Below are 18,130 nucleotides of genomic sequence, written 5' to 3'. Positions count from 1 at the left end.
ACTTTCATCCTTAAAAGCATCTCCTGGTCCTCCGTCATGTGTGTGTAGATGTGTATGTTGGCTTTAATGGTGCTGTGGAACTATGAAATTTACTCTGCAGACTGAAACTGCAAAGTGATCTTATTAATCATTGGCAAAAATCATGTTTTTTTCCATGACATTTACAAATGTTGGTTTGAATGTTAAACACTCCTTTTAGTTACTTACAATGCATGGGGAAATGAAAAATAGTAGAATCATTAACTGCAGTTTGACACATTGGAAACACTGAGAATTGTTTTTGTTTTTTGTCTTTTATCCAATAAACAACAATGGAATGAAAACATTAAGTATCTTCAGACTGTTATCAAGAAGAAATCCTATCACTGTACAACAACCTCTGAAGCATCTCTAGTTACTTCTTGAAACAATTACATGGATTTTTAGGTCACATGATGATAAAGAGAACATTTCAGCTTGTACAACAGCAAAAACATGTTCACACCAAATAGTATAACAGAGTGTACAAAACTTGCTTACACACACACACACACACACACACACACACACACACACACAGAAGCTCTCTTTTCTCACACAGTTCCCATGTGCTTGAATTTCATTACCCTGGTTCAGTTAGATAACACAGTACCAACAACCACTTTGATTTCATTATATTAACTATGAGTAAATGCATTAAGTACTAACTTTGCTCCTAGCTTTTCAATATTCAGACCTCTATGTAGATAACATATACACTGTGATCAGAGCCCACTCAAATCTCTCAGAGTTCCTTGGTGACTCATTGTGCATCTGATATTCAGTTTATGCACAGACAGTGAAGCATGTAGCTGTGTTGCCTCCTTGTATCCTAGGGATAAACCCAAGTAGCATTTTTCACAACTTTGTAATTCAACGAGGGGTTGGGTAATACAGATAAAGCCCAGGAAAGAAACTGAAAACACCATCAAAATAAAATCTGAGTCACACATACGTGGAGCTGTAGGAGAAGTCAACCATGGGTCTGTTGTCACGGTTGCCGGTCCAGAGTTGATCTGTGGCTAATACAGAGGCAAGTCCCCAAAGAAACCAAAAACACCACAAGAAATCAAATCTGAATCACACGTAGCTTCAGTCACAGGAGAAGTCAACCGTAGGCCTGTCATCACTGCTGCTGGTCCGAGACTCTGAATATGCCGTCAGAAGAAGTCAGTGAAGATGAACTTGTCAACATCAGTGATGAAAGTGGTTGTAATGAACAGGATGAAAATGTCCCAAGGATTGGAAGTGCACAAAAATTTCATATTAGAACGAACTAGGAGATGTCCCACAACATCAGTGGCACAAGGATAAAATGCCAGCTGACCCCAATTCCAAATATGACAGTTAGTGTAGGATGCAGGCACAGAGAAGCGGCTCAGCCCACACCAGAAGCTGTATCCTGAGGGGAAAATGCAAGTACTATTGAAAACTAGTCTTGCACCTATTTTATTAAGAACTGGCCTCCTCACGCTACCGTAAATGTAGCAAGCAAACATCCTCTCCCAATCATAATCCTGACCGAGGCAAGCGGTCACAGGATACGCAGAGCATCAGACCCAGAGAAAGAGCCACACAACAGAACCAGCGCTGGATCAAAGAGGTGTCTGATCCACACTCACCGAAGACGCCACCATGCTCTGTTGTCACGGGGAGAGGAAGTCACTCGCCGCCAGAACGACTTCGCCAGAAGGGTATGGACAGTTGGGGAATTTCAGCACGATGAATCATTTAAGCCTTGCAGTTAAGAAAGCCTTGGATTTTTTTTAATTTACTGTGATACAGTTGGTGTCTAACATTGTGTAAGTTTAAGCTGTACAAGGTGTTGGCTTGGTGAATTTATATATTGCCGTATAGTGCGACTGTAGCATTAGTTAATACCTCTATCATGTCCTGTAATGATCATTTCTTCTTTATGGCAAGAACAGTTTCCTAACAACTTTGAAGTTGATAATACATTGTTGCTAACTATAATCACGGTTTTGAACATTAGATCTCCAGAACTTTTTATCTGCTTATTATTGTGTATCTACTAGTTGCAAGTTCTACCCTTAACCATCATTTCCTCCGGCCTTTGGCAACCACCATTCTGCTGTTCTATCAGTTCTGCTTGAAAAGCCTCAAATTAACCTATCACTTCCTTTATCAATGACTGTATGCATATAGCCTGAGTAGCTACTGACAGGATTTCTAATTTTTTTCCATTCTTCAGATTATTAAACATGTTTCTTATATTTTTAGATATAAAACAAGAGATATTCTTAGATACTCAAAAAGGAAGAGACTTGAGGCTTCTTACTCTTTTAAAAGTTTCTTTACCAGCATACGCCTCTTAATATTGCAGAATTTCTGAGCCGGAGATCATGGGCTCCTCTCGTACAAATCTTTTCTTTTGCAGATGAGAAAATAAGGAATCAGAGAAAAGGAAGCAAATAAAAGAGGATCATATTTTCTCCAATAACCTTGGAAGATAAAGTATTTCTGTGAAGTTGGCAGTCTAGAAAGTACACTTTCATATCTATTATTTGACTTAATTTTCAAAACAGTCCTCTGAAGTTGGTGAGCAGGAATTACAGTCACTGTGCCAATGTGAAACAGATTTAAAGAAATCGAATGTCTCCCCTGAGGTGACCCAGCTCCTGACAGATGCCCTCATCTCCTTACCCCAGGACAGAGGCTTTATCTGTTATTTACCTGTGACCTCCTGTGTGGGAGCTGACACTCATGTGTATAGAACCTCTGGCTGGCTTTGAGTGATTTCCCTTCAGAAGTCCTTGGCAATCTTGATCTCTTTTTCCAAAGGTTTGCAGGTGGTGTTACTCCGCGCTGCAAGATGCAACTTGCTAGAACTGTTAATTCACGGTCGAGCAGGATGCTCTCAATAGCCGTGTACAAAATGAAAATGATGAGATGTCTTTCTCTGGGAATGCAGCCTGTATTGCTGTTGAGTCATATGCATCCTGTTAATACTTTTGTGGGTGGGTCAGTCCAGGTGGACTCAGAGCTTCATTCTCCTGAGTCCCTGTGTTTCTACTGCCATCTAACTGGCATGATAATACTTTCATTAGATGGTTGCCTTCTCCGAAGGGCTCCTAGACTTCTCAGTCAAGTTTTTATGTCACATACCCGTATTGCATAATTCCTTTTCTGCCAAAATATTTGTCATCCAGACAAAGTTTAAGAATATACAAACACAAATTGCATAGATGTGTAAAGGAGTTAAACTGTTAGGCACATTTGAAAGAGAATGTCCATTCTTATTTAAGGAATTTGAGTTCTCTATATATGTGCTTTGTATAGAAAACAGCCATCCTGAAATAAGATGCTTACTGTAGAAATGATGGTGACATTTTCAAAACAGTCATAACTCAATATATAGAAATACACCTGTGACTTCTCCAGTGTATCTTTCATGCTCAACTTCCCTATATAGAAAGTTTAAAGATGGATAAAATTTTCATGCAGAAAATTGCATGTTCACAGAAAACTTGATATAATAGATGAATCATAACAATAACTTTGAATATTTTGTGTTGGAGTATGGTAGATAAAATGAGTGGTAAATTTAATATACTTGCAGATATATTTGTGGGAATTAAACTATTTACATTGAGAAAACTACTGATGTGATGTCTTGCTTAGTCTTTTTTCAATAGCATACAATTAAGCATCAATTTCTCCTTTGTCCTTCATGATTATGAAAGGTCAAATAATTTTTTTCTGTAAATAATAATTAACTTTGAGTAATTCTATTAGAATTTGTGTTTCAATTTTATAAAGCATAATCAAATTATAAGATAAAAGAGTCACCATTTAAAAATTCAAATTTATTTGAGACTTAAGCTTTGACGAGTCATAATTTATGAAATAGTCCAGTGGGATAATACACTTAACAGCCTGAGACTGTACTTGGAGTTATCTGCATGTAACAAGCAATTTGTTCAAGGTGAAGATTCTTAAACACATGTGAGGTTTGCGTATTTCCTGGAGGCTCGCATTAAATCCATCCAGCAGTCAAATGACCTTGCCACCAGCTTCCTCCCAGAAAACTGACATTTCCATTTGTAAGGTTAAATAAAATACATAATGGAGAAATCCAAAAAGAAAGGAGGAAAGATTATGCATCAAAGGAACATATCCTAGGTTTTCCCATCTTCCCTGACAACTCAAACCTTTGTATAATGATCCTGTCAAGAATAATATCTATTCTTGTGAGTTGTCTATGTATTGGGCTTGGCAACTCAAGTTCAGTGTAACAAACTGAAATAATTGTTCTATATATGTGAGAGGCTTTTTGAAATGAGATTATCCTGGGTTATGATCTCAAGATGTATGTTTGTCCCTGCAACCATGATCTCTTTATCACACACAGACATCAGAGATGTGCTCTGGTAATAGTGATGTACCGAGTTGGGAAGGTATTTTAGACAATATACCAAAAATAGCAATTCAAATGAATAAATGATTATTTTTAGAATGACAGGTAATTTCTGTTTTGCATTTACGATTTAGGAAAAACAGATTATAAACTTCAACATAGATAATAAATTAAGGAAGTTAAGAGTACAAAATTGTCACTCATTATCCTGCCTAGGATAAATGAATGATTTTTTTTTTAATTTGAATTGCCATCATTGGTATGTTATCTAAAATACCTTCCCAATTTAGTATGTCACTATCACCACAACAATTTTTTCCTGGCTTGATCCCCACAAATACCTCCATGTCCCATAGCTCTGTGCCTGGGCTGTGTCTTTGAATTTCTATAGAAATGTTATTGACTCTGTTAAAAGCATTTGTTGTTGTTGTTGTTCGATCGCTCAGTCACGTCTGACTCTTTGGGACCCCATGGACTGCAGCACACCAGGCTTCTTTGTTCTTCACTACCTCCCGGGGTTTGCTCAAACCCATGTCCATTGAGTCGGTGATGCCATCCAACCATCTCATCCTCTGTCGTCCCCTTCTCCTCCTGCCCTCAGTCTTTCCCAGCATCAGGGTCTTTTCCAAGGAGTCAAGTGTTGGTGCTCCAGCATTTTAAATAGGTCTTCATCCTCTTTCCCCTCACTGATTTGTACACAGTGATTACAGTTTCGTTTTGAATCATTACATTCATCTGTTTTGAACAATGTAAACAGTTTCAGTCTTTTTTTTTTTTTTCCTTAGGGGATAGCACATTTTATTTTAACTTTCATTCTATTTATTTTTGTCTTCTGTTTTTGAGAGCTTGACAGAAATTTCTGGATTTCTAGGTCTTGGGTGTTGATGTGTGGTTAGGTTCTGCATTTACTGCCATCTGGTCTGTTTCCCTACAGTTCCATCCTCTGCTCTCTGATCCACTAGAGGGGAGCATCGACTTGGTTTCACAGGAGTCCTGGGCGTCAGGTAAAGGGCTGTCCTGGGTTAGAACTCGGCCTGGTGTATGCTGTCTTACTTCCTCCAATGGGAAGCATTCTAATTGAACTAATGTGTCTCTTGCCTGCTGGTGAGGAGAACCTCATTGCAATAGGAGGCATAGGATAAAGGATAAATTCTGGGGCCATTTTGTAAGTGAGCAGCCTTGAAGTAATTATCTTTTGAGATGAGCATAGTTTACACAAAAGAGAAGATTCCTAGGTTGAATAGTTTTTGTCTAAATTGCAGTCAGTATTGACAGAATGATTCATATGGAATCTCAGAAGATTTAATGAAATTAAGTCTACTCACAGCAAATTGCTACCCATTTTATAAATGGCAAACATGTTCTACTTTTATCTGGGAGTTGCATTTCTGAGGCAGCAGGTTATATAACCTCAAAAGTGGGGAGACTGTTTCTTCATACTTGACAATATCACAGTGTTCCACAATACAGCAGAAAAAGCAAGATGACAAATAGTTCTGTCTTCAATGGTGTTTATAACTTTCAGTTATATTACTACCTTTATCTCATCTCTCATCAGATATCTGCTTATCTGGCTTCTTAGACTTTTCCTCATAAATCAGACCCTTTTCAAGTGATTTTTAACCTTCACAGATAGGTTTCCTTAATTGTTTCTCTTCATTTCAGAAGAAACTAATTTCCTAATGGCATATATATCTAAACACACAGAGAGACCTACAATCTATAGCTTAATTATAGCCATGAGAGTATAATTTTCATCAAAAGAATTTGGTTAAAAAAAACTCATGTTTATGAAATTAAGTATGGATAGGTTTGATGGATTGTGAGCTGGTGTTAAAATATGGTGTCAGCGTAAGAAGTTGTATCGAGTAAGTCCGTGAGGATTGGCTTTTACGACCTTTATATTTGATTATTTTCTTGATTTAGAATACGAATAAAGCATATTCTCAAATAGAATTTGAAATATAAGTGTATATAATGGTATATGCACTTTATATATGGTGAGAAATTGCATAGCTACAGCTATACTTTTTTAAAACCTTTTGAGTTTTATTTGAGGAATTACCTCCCTAAAATATATTTTCAATCATTAATGTCTGGTTGTTAGAAATGTATTGTTTGGAGTCAGCCTGCTGGGGTTTTCATCTTGTGTTACTACCAGGCAAGATATTGGGTGTGGGTGTGCTTATTTTATATCCTTGTACCAAAATTTCTGTATCTATAAAATGGGAGTGATAACTTTATTTCATAGAGATGCTGTAAAGGTTACATATGGGAAACATGTGTGTAGAACAAACTATTACATGGCATGAGATCACAAAATATTAGCCAATATTCCTTTTATCACTATGTGTGAGTCACTGTGGGGACTCCGAAATTGAAAACAATATAGCAACAACAAAAAGACTGCTCATTTCTGAAAAGGGAAATGGGCTTGTTTACAAACTGTACAAGGTAGTAAATTGCACAAAATTGATAGTGACAGAAATGTGAAATTTGTGCTTGTTATAGCAAACTTAGTGATGATCAAAAGCTTTCAGGTGAGAACTTTTCTAGATTTATTCCAAGTCTGGATACTTAATATTACTTGCAGCAGCTTTTTTTTTTTTTTGACTCATAATTTTCATCAAGTCTAATTTTAATTAAAACACTTCTTCCTGGAGACACTGCCTTTGAAATCCTAGGCGAAGCTCAGTAGGACTGTTTGTTTGTGACAATATTATATGTCAGGCTGAAAAATGTCAGCTCAGCAGATGGATAATTGTATACTTTAATACTCTTAATGGAGAGAGATGTATTTCAGTATAAACTTTAATATCATCTGTGAATAAAACCATAGCTCATAAAGAAATAATCTTATTTACATATGCTAATGTATCTACACACTTACCCAGCAGTAGTTCAGTAATACCAGTATTAAAAATGACGTTAAGAATGATTAGTTGTTGTTCAGGCACTAAGTTGTGTCCAACTCTTTGCGACCCCATGGACTGTAGCACACAAGGCTTTCGTGTCCTTCATTATCTCCTGGAGTTTACTCAAACTCATGACTGTCAAGTCAGTGAAGCCATCCAACCATCTCATCCTCTGTCTTCCCCTTCTCCTCCTGCCCTCAATCTTTCTTCCTGCCCTCAAAGGACCCAGCATCAGGGTCTTTTCCAATGAGTTGGCTCTTTGCATCAAGGGGCCAAAGTATTGGAGCTTCAGCATCAGTCCTTCCAGTGAATATTCAGGATTGATTTCCTTTAGGATTGACTGGCTTGATTTACATATATTTATCATCTAGGAGTTCTCCATGAAACATAGGTGTCTCAGTTCAGGTTTTGAAAGCAGAGTCTGTGCTCGGGGCAGCACGCTGAGCGAGGCTTGACTTGGAGTAGGAGTGAGGAAGCCGGCATCCTTGTTGGGGGCAGCGGGGATTGGGTTTTGCAGGGACTTATGAGCAGCGTGTAGAAGGCTTCCCAGCCTTGTCCCAGGGCTGCAGCTTTTATCCTCCAGCTTTCCTCCTGTACTCGCTGAGTATTTCCTAGTATCACCTGCCCCTCGTTTCTGTAACTCATTTGTCCAGGGCCCATTGGTCAGAATCTTAGACTTGGAAGATGATACTGCGACAGAAATCTGAAGGAACTTGCAGAGGTGATTGTGGTGGAAGACTTAGTCTGAGGGTCACTTTGCATAAAGTTGGGCATAAAGAATCCACCTGCCAATGCAGGAGACACAGGAGACGTGGATTCAATCCCTGGGTCAGGAAGATCTACCCAGAGCAGGAAATGGCAACCCACTCCAGTATTCTTGCCTGGGAAATTCCATGGATGGAGGAGCCTAGTGGTCCATGGGGTCACAAAGTGTCAGATATGACTGATCACACACATTGCATAAAATCCCCCAGTCTCACGATCTTTAAATGAGCACCAGGCTGAGGCAGCAGATTTTCTGTCTGCCTCCCATCCGCCATTCTTTTTTGCTGCTCAGATCCGTCATGGGGTCCTTCTGGTTCCCAGCTCGGCAGGGTGGCAAGCCAGCCACAACTTCTTAGAAAACTTTCTTAGGGAATTAAGTGTAACAAGCTGGAGTCCCCATTGCTGCAGCCATTTGAGGGCTGTAATTAGTCATCTCCTTTTTCCATCACCCATGTGGGATGTCCCTTCCTTGTGGCCCACATTTCAGCTTGCTAATTGTGATAGAAGTCCAGAATTTCATCTTTCGAGACTTATCTCCTCTTAGATCAGCCTGCAGTGATCCCCCATTCACTTGTGTCAAGAGTTATAGAAGGACCAAGTAACATCCCAGGGGCCCCTCTACACGGACAAGTTGAGTATTCAGGAGTGAGAGAAAGCCCTGCTTTCTGAGTGAGAGGGAGCCCACGCCGTGGAGCCCATGCTTATTCCTGGTGTGGGCCATCGGGACAGGATTTTACATCCCCTCTTAAACTAGGAAGACCAGTTCCATAGTCGCATCTTCTATCAGGCTAGATGCATGCCTTCATGCTTGGTCACTCAGTCATGTCTGACTCTTTGCAACCCCATGGACTGTAGCCTATCAGGCTCCTCTGCCCATGAAAGTTTTCAGGCAAGAACACAAGAGTGGGTTGCCATTTCCTCCTGCAGGGGAGCTTCCTGACCCACGGATCGAACCCTCATCTCCTGCATCTCCTGCATAGCAGGCAGATTCTTAACCCACTGAGCCTTCGGGGAAGCCCCCCGTCAAGTACTTAGGAAGCCATAAGCACTCTCCCCTTCTCACTTGTTTGTTTCTGTGCAAATAACACAGTGGAGATGGTTTGCAGGGGTGGGGGGACCGCGTGACAATGACATTACTAGCACAGCAGGAAGCATGCCCTTGGCAATTCCAGTTCCCAGAGGGAGTAACAGAATGAGCAGTGATCTGACCGCAGAAGTCAAGGTGTGTACATGTGTGGATACACACTATATCTTTTACTGGCTGTACAACACCGAGTAAGTTATTTTTCTCAAGACAATTCTTAATCTGCATTATGAAGTAGGTCCTTAATTCTGCTGTCCAATGATTCCAACACAGATAGGGTCATTTCTCAACTACTTCATGAATCCGCCTGCAATGCAAGAGACCTGTGTTCGATCCCTGGGTCAGAAAGATGCCCTGGAGGAGGAATGGCAATCCCCTCCTGTATTCTTGCCCGGAGAGTTCCATGGACAGAAGAACCTGGTGGACTGCAGTCCACGGGGTCACAAAGAATCAGACACGGCTGAGCGATTAACACTTTGACTTTCATGTTCTTTATTCTCCTCCTTGATTTGAAGATGGACAGATGTTTTCTTCTTGAACCATAGGGGTGGATTTATAGTTGTAGAAGCCAATGGGGCAGGTATTTCTATGGGAGGGGGGCAACTAGACAGTTTTTGCAGACCTAGAGAAAACTTACCTATAACATTCATAAGTACAATGTACATAATTCCAGGTGAGATGGCGTCTAAGGACGTGTGAAAAGCAGATGGTCCCAGGCATTCTGAATGATGAAGGATCATGTATCCCCAGTCTTTGTGGATAGAGACTCAGTGAGCTGTTTAGGACACAGAAGGGAAGAGTCTGCATTTGAAAGACAAAGCTTCACGAAACACAATTGTATCTGACAAATCCAATTACTCGGATACTTAGTTGACTGAAGAAATATTTATATGATGTCCACCATTGTAGAGATTCATGGAATACAATTTGTGAGATCATTTAACTGTATAATCATTTATGTCTAAGGAAATTGGCTGTTAAGCTACGTTCTAGATTACAAAATGAAGATTCTCAACCGCATAGCTGTGGCTGGTTACTCAGTTTTTCAAAACAGGCTGAATGCAACCAAGATTAGGTGTCATTTTTCCTTGTTTGGTTCTGTGACTTAGATCTGCCTTTATTAGGTGCAATAGAATCATCCAGGTCATTTCCCAATGGTTCTGGAAAAATGTGTCACCTCTACTACAGGTGAGAGGACAAAAGCAAAAGACAATGGTTTCTGTTTATAAGGGTTAATAGTGTCAGCTCATCAATAAAGTACACAACATTATTTTCACATTTCTGATAGAATTGTACATAATATTTTCCAGCTTTTCTCTACACTGTGATTGTATCAGGTTTTTCCACAGAAAAGTATTTTTATAAGTAGGAGTATTTTACACATCTGTAGGTTAAACTATGTAAATAACACCTCAAATTTGATTCATTGCAAAAGCGTTCTCTGTACTTTTTATGTAATTCTGTGTTGTCACTAAATTTGGATGACTTTAATTATACAGCTTGGGAGTACTTTCACAAAGTAGCTCTGAAGCTCTAACATGGATGTTGGAGACACCTTGTTTGCCCCGTTATGCTGTTGTCTTTAATTAAAGACCAGTAGTAATTTTATTTGATCACCATTTTTAGTATGTTAACTTCAATTTCCAAACTAAGCACTCTGGCTTGAAAGCTCAGTCTTTTACATGAAATTGTGTACACTTGACCCTTGAACGATGTGGCGGTTTGAAGCTGGGCACTGACCCTCTGAGCAGTCAGAAATCTGCCTATAACTTTCAGTGCATGCTGCAGCTGCTGAGTGTTCACTATTGAAAAAAATCCTCTTATAAGCAGACCTGCAGTCAAATTGATGTTCAAGGGTCAACTGTGCTCTTCTGCTTTGATTAACTTATTATGACTCCTTTTTCTTGAAATACATAAATTGCATGTAAGTTTTACCAGCCTAGATACTAAAATCACCAGAGTCTAGAGCTGGGTTCAGAATCACTTTCTAAATTCCACATTTTTGCAATCATGCAATGCCCTTGGACAGTCGAGTCCTGGCCTTGCTGATGCCCCTGGGTGTGTGGCTTTATATTAGTATTTTAGATTCATTGCTCAGCACTAACGTTGCACTGGGCATCTTCCAGTCTTTGCTGATCTTGCATGCAGAGTCCTAGAAAAGATTTTTGCTAACAGTTATGCAGCCGCCTTTGGTGGTTTCTCTAAAATTCTGAAACTTCCCAAATGGCTTTCTACAGAGCCTGGGTGATGGGGCTGCTCTGTGTCCGCCTGGTTCAGATGCCTGTTCAGGATACAGAAGATGGAACATTTAACTTTCTTCCCACATGTCTGAGATCTTATAGAATAGCCCTTTTCAGATTTCTCAATTGACAATTACAATCTCAGTCAGGATATCGAAGATTCATAACCACAGTCATTATCACATTTGCTTGTGGGCCATCCTTGTCCTCCTTGCCTCAAGGAATACTCCTTGTGGCTTTGCAGTGTGCTTGCTGACCTTCAAGGCTGGAGGGTGTGAGTGGTTTAGCACAAGCTGGGGTGGGAGGTGGCCTCCTGGTGAGCCAGCGTGCCTACCATAAGGGACATGGGGCTGGGAATAACACGGAACAGGTTTCATGGATTGGGCTGTTACTTCCTGGCCTTGAGCACTCAGCAATTCACTTCCTCTAGCTTCCTATTTCTTGATGTAATACTTTTATCCACCTTGATGGCTACTGATAAGATGAAAAGAGATACTGAGCACCTAGCAGGCCGTTCGCTGGCTGCCACGCTGGCTGCCACATCATAGATGCTCTGTAAGTGGTTGGTGCCCTGCCCTGTCAACGCATGGAGGAGTTGGTCCCTGATGCTGCTGGGGCTTACTCTGAGAGAGGATAGTTCCACACGTGAACAGCAGTCCTGGGAGACTGCCCCCTAGGCCAATGTTGTACAATTTCTTGTGGCCACCTCTTCTGGACTCCATGACTGGAGCCTGAGGCTCAATCCAACATACACTCAAGGCTTCTACCCCATCCCACCCTCGCATTTTTTTTTCCTAGCTCAACTGTACATGTAGTACATTTTCCTAGAGTTTGACCCTGGAGACTGACAGGGGGACCGGCTACTTTTGGAAGAAAGAAATAAGCAATCCACCATTGGAGTGGACAGTGTTGAGTGTCCCTCTGCTTTCCAAATGTATAATCTTCCGCTGGGAGAACTGACGAACTTGATTGCTTCCTGATTCTGTCCCTCAGGCCTCTTCTGCAGACACTGCCCACGGGCGGGAGTGGCAGATGGTGCTGCCCATGAGTTTATACAAGAACTTCAACGGACTTCCATGCCCAGGGCAGTTAGGCTGATGCGAATTCTGTGATGGTTAAAGATGACTCCTTGTTCTCCATATAGGAGGGGCTTCAGAGCAGCCATGCTGATGGAAGCCTGAGCTTGGGGACAGGTTGTGAAGCCGTATATACGTGGGCATGTCAGTTTCACTGTAATACTTAGGTTGTGTGTTTGTGTGGTACAATAAGTATAAAAGTCAGAATATCCCACGTCAAGTCACTGCTTGTTTGGCAGTTTGCTCTGTACCATGTGGATTTAGTTCTTATAGCAAGGTGGCTGAGATTCCTTATTGGTACATATAGAACTTACTCGGTGGATCAAAACAGACTGAAGGATTATTTATGCAGCGCTAGACAAACACAGAACCTTGAAAGCTGGTGCTGTTGCTTACTGCTTTCTATTCGGTAATTAACATGCCTGTTGATGCTTATCATCTTGCCTTTGGATTAAGTTACTTTAATCTTGAGATATTTTTTAGCTTTGCTGTTTATTTCTTAACTTCTCACTCTCTTCTCTGGTCACATACACATTTAACAAGACACACGCTGTCCATAATTAAGCCATGTATTTTTCATTCATGTGGAGAAACTGATCTCTCTTATTTATCACTAGCACATTTTATATGCACTTTTATTCTGCATAGACATTCATCTGTGAATAGGAACCACTCAGAACCTATGGAAGAATGTAAAACCCCAATGTTTATTTTCAGCAATGATGATCACTGGGGCTTAAACATTCTTCTGCATTGCTGATCCTGTATTTTTTCTAGAAATCATGTGTGTCTGCTGTCTCTTTCATGCCTGTAGAATTACTGAGTTGGAATACGGCAGAGGACTAGCTTTGCAAATACACCTCCAATCTCATTTCCACTTCTTAATGGACTCCAGTCAATGTCTTGGTACTAAAAGCCTTTCATTACTTACTTCACCCTGACCTTTTTATATTCCCTTTATTTGCTCAGTCAGTTTTATAGGCCAGTTGTTCTTTTTTTCGTCAAGTGGCTTATAACACATTCTTCCAAGCACAATAGTTCACCATCTAAAACATCTGTAACTTCAGTTCACAGTGACTTTCTACTCCTATGTTTGTCATATATCCCTTTACGGAATTGCTAATAGAAAGCCTTCAACAAAATTCCTGTTTTTTTCTTCTAAACCAACAGGGACGGAAACATACCCCCTACTGGCGTCATTACTACTCCTTGAGCTGTCGTAGGAAAAAAGTGGCATTTGTGAACAATGGCTGTGACAGAAATTCTAGGAATAAAACATTTTAAAAACCATATTTTACAGAAGTTTTACGATTTCTCTTTTCCCACCCAGTAGACAGGGCATTGCTCACCTGTATGTGTGTTAAACTGCTGTGAGCTTCCTACGACGGTGGAAAGTGTATGCTGTCCGGCACGCACACACTTGGGTCTGGTCGTGGTGGGTTTTGCAGGGAAAATGTCACAACTTCAGTGGATCGAGATGAGTTCACTCCCTGCTGTTTCAGGGCAGGTCGATGTTGGTTACCTGGAGCTGTCTGCACCAACCCAGCCATCCCTGCTTTGAAACCTCCAGAGAGCTGGCCAATCAGGACGTTTACATAGAGGCTAAATTCAGTGACAGGGTATCTTTCAAGAATTCTTACCTCAGAATATATGTGCTAAATGCATCCTGTATTCCAGGTTCCATGTAAATACCTACAAAAGCCATCAGGTCTTCATGCCAACCAGTTCATGTGCTGAGTTACTTGGGTTCACTAAAGCTTTTTACCCCATATATATTTGTTTAGTTTTTATTCATTTTTAAGCATTGAAGTATATAATTGACTTACAACATTACAGTAGTTCCAGGTATGCACCATAGTGATTTGATAATTTTATGGGCTCTACTCCATATAAAGTTATGGTAAAGTATTGGCTATAGTTCCTGTGCTATATGTTATGTCCTTACAACTCATTTTTAGAACATTTTTAAAATTGAAATATAGCTGATTTACAATGTTGTATTAATTTCTGTTGAATAGAAGTGATTCAGTTATACACACACGTACACAATATATACATACATATATGTATATACACACATTCTTATTTTTTAATATATTCTTTTCCATTATGGTTTATCACAGGATATTGAATATAGTTCTCTGTGCTATACAGTAGGACCTTGTTTATCCATTCTGTATGTAAAAGCTTCCATCTGCTCACCCCAGCCTCCCGCTCCTCACCTCCCCCAAGCAGGCCCTCTCCCTTGGACATCACAGGTTTGTTCTCCATGCCCGTGAGCCTGTTTCTTTTTCACAGATGCATTCATGTGTATCGTATTTTAGAATCCACATGTAAGTGATATCCTATGGTATTTGTCTTTTTCTTTCTGACTTACTTCATTTAGTATGATAATCTCTAGTTGCTTCCATGTTGCTGCAAATGGCATTATTTCATTCATTTTTTTTTTCTTGTTCTGAGTGGTTGTGCAACTTATTTTTAAAAGATGATTATTGCTCCCATGATGCTGTGTCTTAAACTACAGTGATTTCTATATGCCACCAACAGTTTGTCAGTGTATGTGAGGCTGTCTGATTGTACAGTGGCTTGCAAAATCTCAAGCACTTAAGAAGGATGGCACCTTACTCAGCATTCTATCACTAAAGTGCTCCATGTCAACAGGGCCTGTCCCTGGTCCCTACTGTGCTTTGGGGGCGATTTATTGAACACGTACACAGCTCTGCTTCTGTGGCTTCATTTCAGCTCATCCTAAGCTGTTCAGCTGCCCTGCAGTTACCCCCTCTCCCCACCTCCTAGTCATGACCTCACTGAATTAAATGCACAGCCCCCAGCTTTAATGCCAGTGACTTGGCAGCACTGTCAGACTCAGGGGTTTATTTTTTTCTGCCATCACATGCTATGTCTGGTTTCTAGGAGATAAATCCATTCAAAAATGTTCTGCAAATTCTATTGCTGGGTACATGGACTTTGATAAAGCTGTTTTCCTTTTAAACTGACCAAAGAAAGACCATTCAAATGATGTGATAGTTTTCAGCTTTATACAAAACTGTAACACAAATGTTATTTGAGGTTTCTGGATGTCTTTCAATGGAAGATGCTTAAGCTACCTTCTGATTTTGCCTGGGTTTACGTGTAGGGAATATATCCAGGCAGAATGTGTTCTTTGAGCTTTTTCCAGCTTCCTCTTCCCATTGACACAGCCTAAAGATGGCAGAAGCAGGAAGCACAGCCGTCTTTTTACAGGCACTGTTGCCTTCATGACAAAGAGGTTTGGACCTGATCCCTGAGTAGGATGCCAAATCAGTTAAAAGCCTGGGATTTTCCACATGCTAAAGAACTTTCTTTATGGCGGGTGAGCTCCTAAAGCTAAGGCAGAAGGAAAAAGTGAGAGAGACGTGGAAGATGTAATCTCAACACGTACTATATGGGCAAATCTGGTCCTCTAGGATGCAAACACTGTCTTGGAAATAGAATCGACTTGCCCACTTTTTTGACACTGCTGTCTCTAATGTAGATGAAATACCTTTATTTTATTTTTATTATTCTTTTTTTTACAGGAACCTAAGAATGGTGCTCATTTTTAAAAAACTTTTTATTTTGTGTTTTATTTTGTGTTGGTATAGCCATTTAACAATATCATGATTGTTTCAGGTGGACCATTCTCCCCCAAACCCCCTCCTATCCAGCCTATCACATAATATCGAGCAGAGCCTATTGTACTATACAGTGGGTCCTTGTTGGTTATCCATTTTAAGTATAGCAGTAGAAACACTTTTACTTTAAAAATTTAAATGTATGTATTTTATTGAAATATTCCAATGTGTCAATGGTCTACTTTCCTCTCAGAAACCTTGTCTGTTTATAACTTATTAGTTGCCAAACATCTGCTTAACTGCATTGTGTCTCTTCAGATAGTGAGATTTTTTTTTTTTCTATAAAATTTCTTAGAGTATGATTATTACCTCTATCTCAAAGGCTTGAATTCAGTTAATTTAGATTTGTATTTCAGGCTTAATTATAGAGAACTACAACCACCTATTGGGTTTTTGATAAATTGTTTTTTGTCAAGGTCCATTTTAAAATTTGAATATTTTTTCTGAAGCCAAGATATTTTAGTTATTGCTAAGTACTTTGTATATCCACGAAAATTTCAATGCCCCATCTGCTGGAGACTTTGATGAATGAGGATAGTCAGTTTGCTTAATGAAGAACTGAGGCTAAACTTTTTCATATGCAGGTTAATTCAGCTTTATTCTAAATATAGTGATATAAACTAAATAATTCTGGAACAAATGCAAGTATTTAATAGAATTATACCTTCTCTTGACAATGATACAAAAAGTTGGAACATTAATAACTACTGAGTTGTAATTTTGCTTCAGTGCATACTGTTTTCCCAGTCTGTTCCATCAGAACCAAATGAACTTTCTTGTTTTATATGAGACCCAAAACACTTAAATTGTCCCTACTCCAAGTGCTATCTATTTAATCGGGTTTATGGGACCCATGTATCAGATCACCACCACTGAATGCTCCTTAGAAGCCTTGATAAGTTTCCATAATTCTTTGAGGCAGGAAAAATGCTTGTGTTCCACAGCTTTAAGCAGAAATACTTGGGAGGCCTGACATTTGAAGTCAGAATCATTGCTCACCTCTTCCATTTAACTAGAATCAGTCACATGGACACAGGTTCTTAAAATGAAAAATATTTCCTCCTTCCTCCCGTTCTGACAGATGCACATCCCCGTTTAAAATATAGTTGAACAACTAACTGAACAGGTTTCAGAAGCATCACATCAATTTCCCCATCCACACCTCGTTGTTGGTTCAATGGAGTGCCATATGTCAGAGTGAAGATGAAAGAATCACAGGAAGCATTCAGTCAGTGAGGACTTATTGAGAGTTTTCATTGTAAAGAATGCTGAACTAGTCATCAGAAGGATAAAAGAGAAATCAAAGGCATGACTCAGGTCCCAGAGACACGCACGATGGATGATTCAGTAGTAAAGCAAGACATCTCTTCCCATAAAACAATACTTAGTCTCTTTGCCTTCTCCATGTTGGGCCACGTAAAAATAAATGGAAGCTCATCATTTCTTTTTAGATAGCTTCACTATATATGATTCCCATCCATGTACCTAGGAGCACTGCAGTCTACCCACAAGTTTTCAGTCATTCCATACTGCCTATGCCTATGATATTGCATGTAAATTTCCAGTTTCAACTTCTGAGCGAGTATCACTTCCATTTACGTTTTCAACATTGCCTCATTGCTCTAAAATATTACTGATAACAGAAGGCTCCATTTATCCAGGGTCTGTTTTATTTTAGACTCTGAGATATGGGATGAAATGAACACACAGGCAGCCTTTGCTTTATACGGCACTGTGTTAACCGAGAGATGCAAATTAAAAAAAAATATATATATATATATATATTTTTTTTTTTTCGGCTGTGCTGGGTTTTCATTGCTGTGTGCAGACTTTCTCTAGTTGTGGTGAGCAAGGGCTACTCTCCAGTTGCAGCGTGTGGGTTTCTCATGCTGGCGGCTTCTCCTGCCGCAGGGCATGGGCTCTAGGGCGCACGGGTTTCAGGAGTTGTGGACTCCAGACTCTAGGGCACGGGCTCAGTAGCTGTCGTGCAGGGCCTAGTTG

The 18,130-nt window shown here is 39.9% G+C and overlaps 1 long non-coding RNA gene across 1 annotated transcript; it reads right to left on the bottom strand.

The window, feature by feature from the left end:
* Positions 1 to 277: 277 nt before the first annotated feature.
* LOC145518767 (uncharacterized) lies at positions 278 to 1,927 on the bottom strand. Its single transcript, XR_014063278.1, has 2 exons — positions 1,641 to 1,927; positions 278 to 1,420 (listed from the first exon to the last, which is right to left on the bottom strand). It is a non-coding gene; the product is annotated as an uncharacterized LOC145518767 (long non-coding RNA).
* Between the last annotated feature and the right edge of the window lie 16,203 nt (positions 1,928 to 18,130).

This window comes from Giraffa tippelskirchi, chromosome 8, assembly GCF_054371585.1.
Source record: "Giraffa tippelskirchi isolate mGirTip1 chromosome 8, T2T-mGirTip1v1.2.pri, whole genome shotgun sequence".
Lineage (NCBI taxonomy): Eukaryota > Metazoa > Chordata > Mammalia > Artiodactyla > Giraffidae > Giraffa > Giraffa tippelskirchi.
This window is presented reverse-complemented; position numbering and strand designations above follow the sequence as displayed.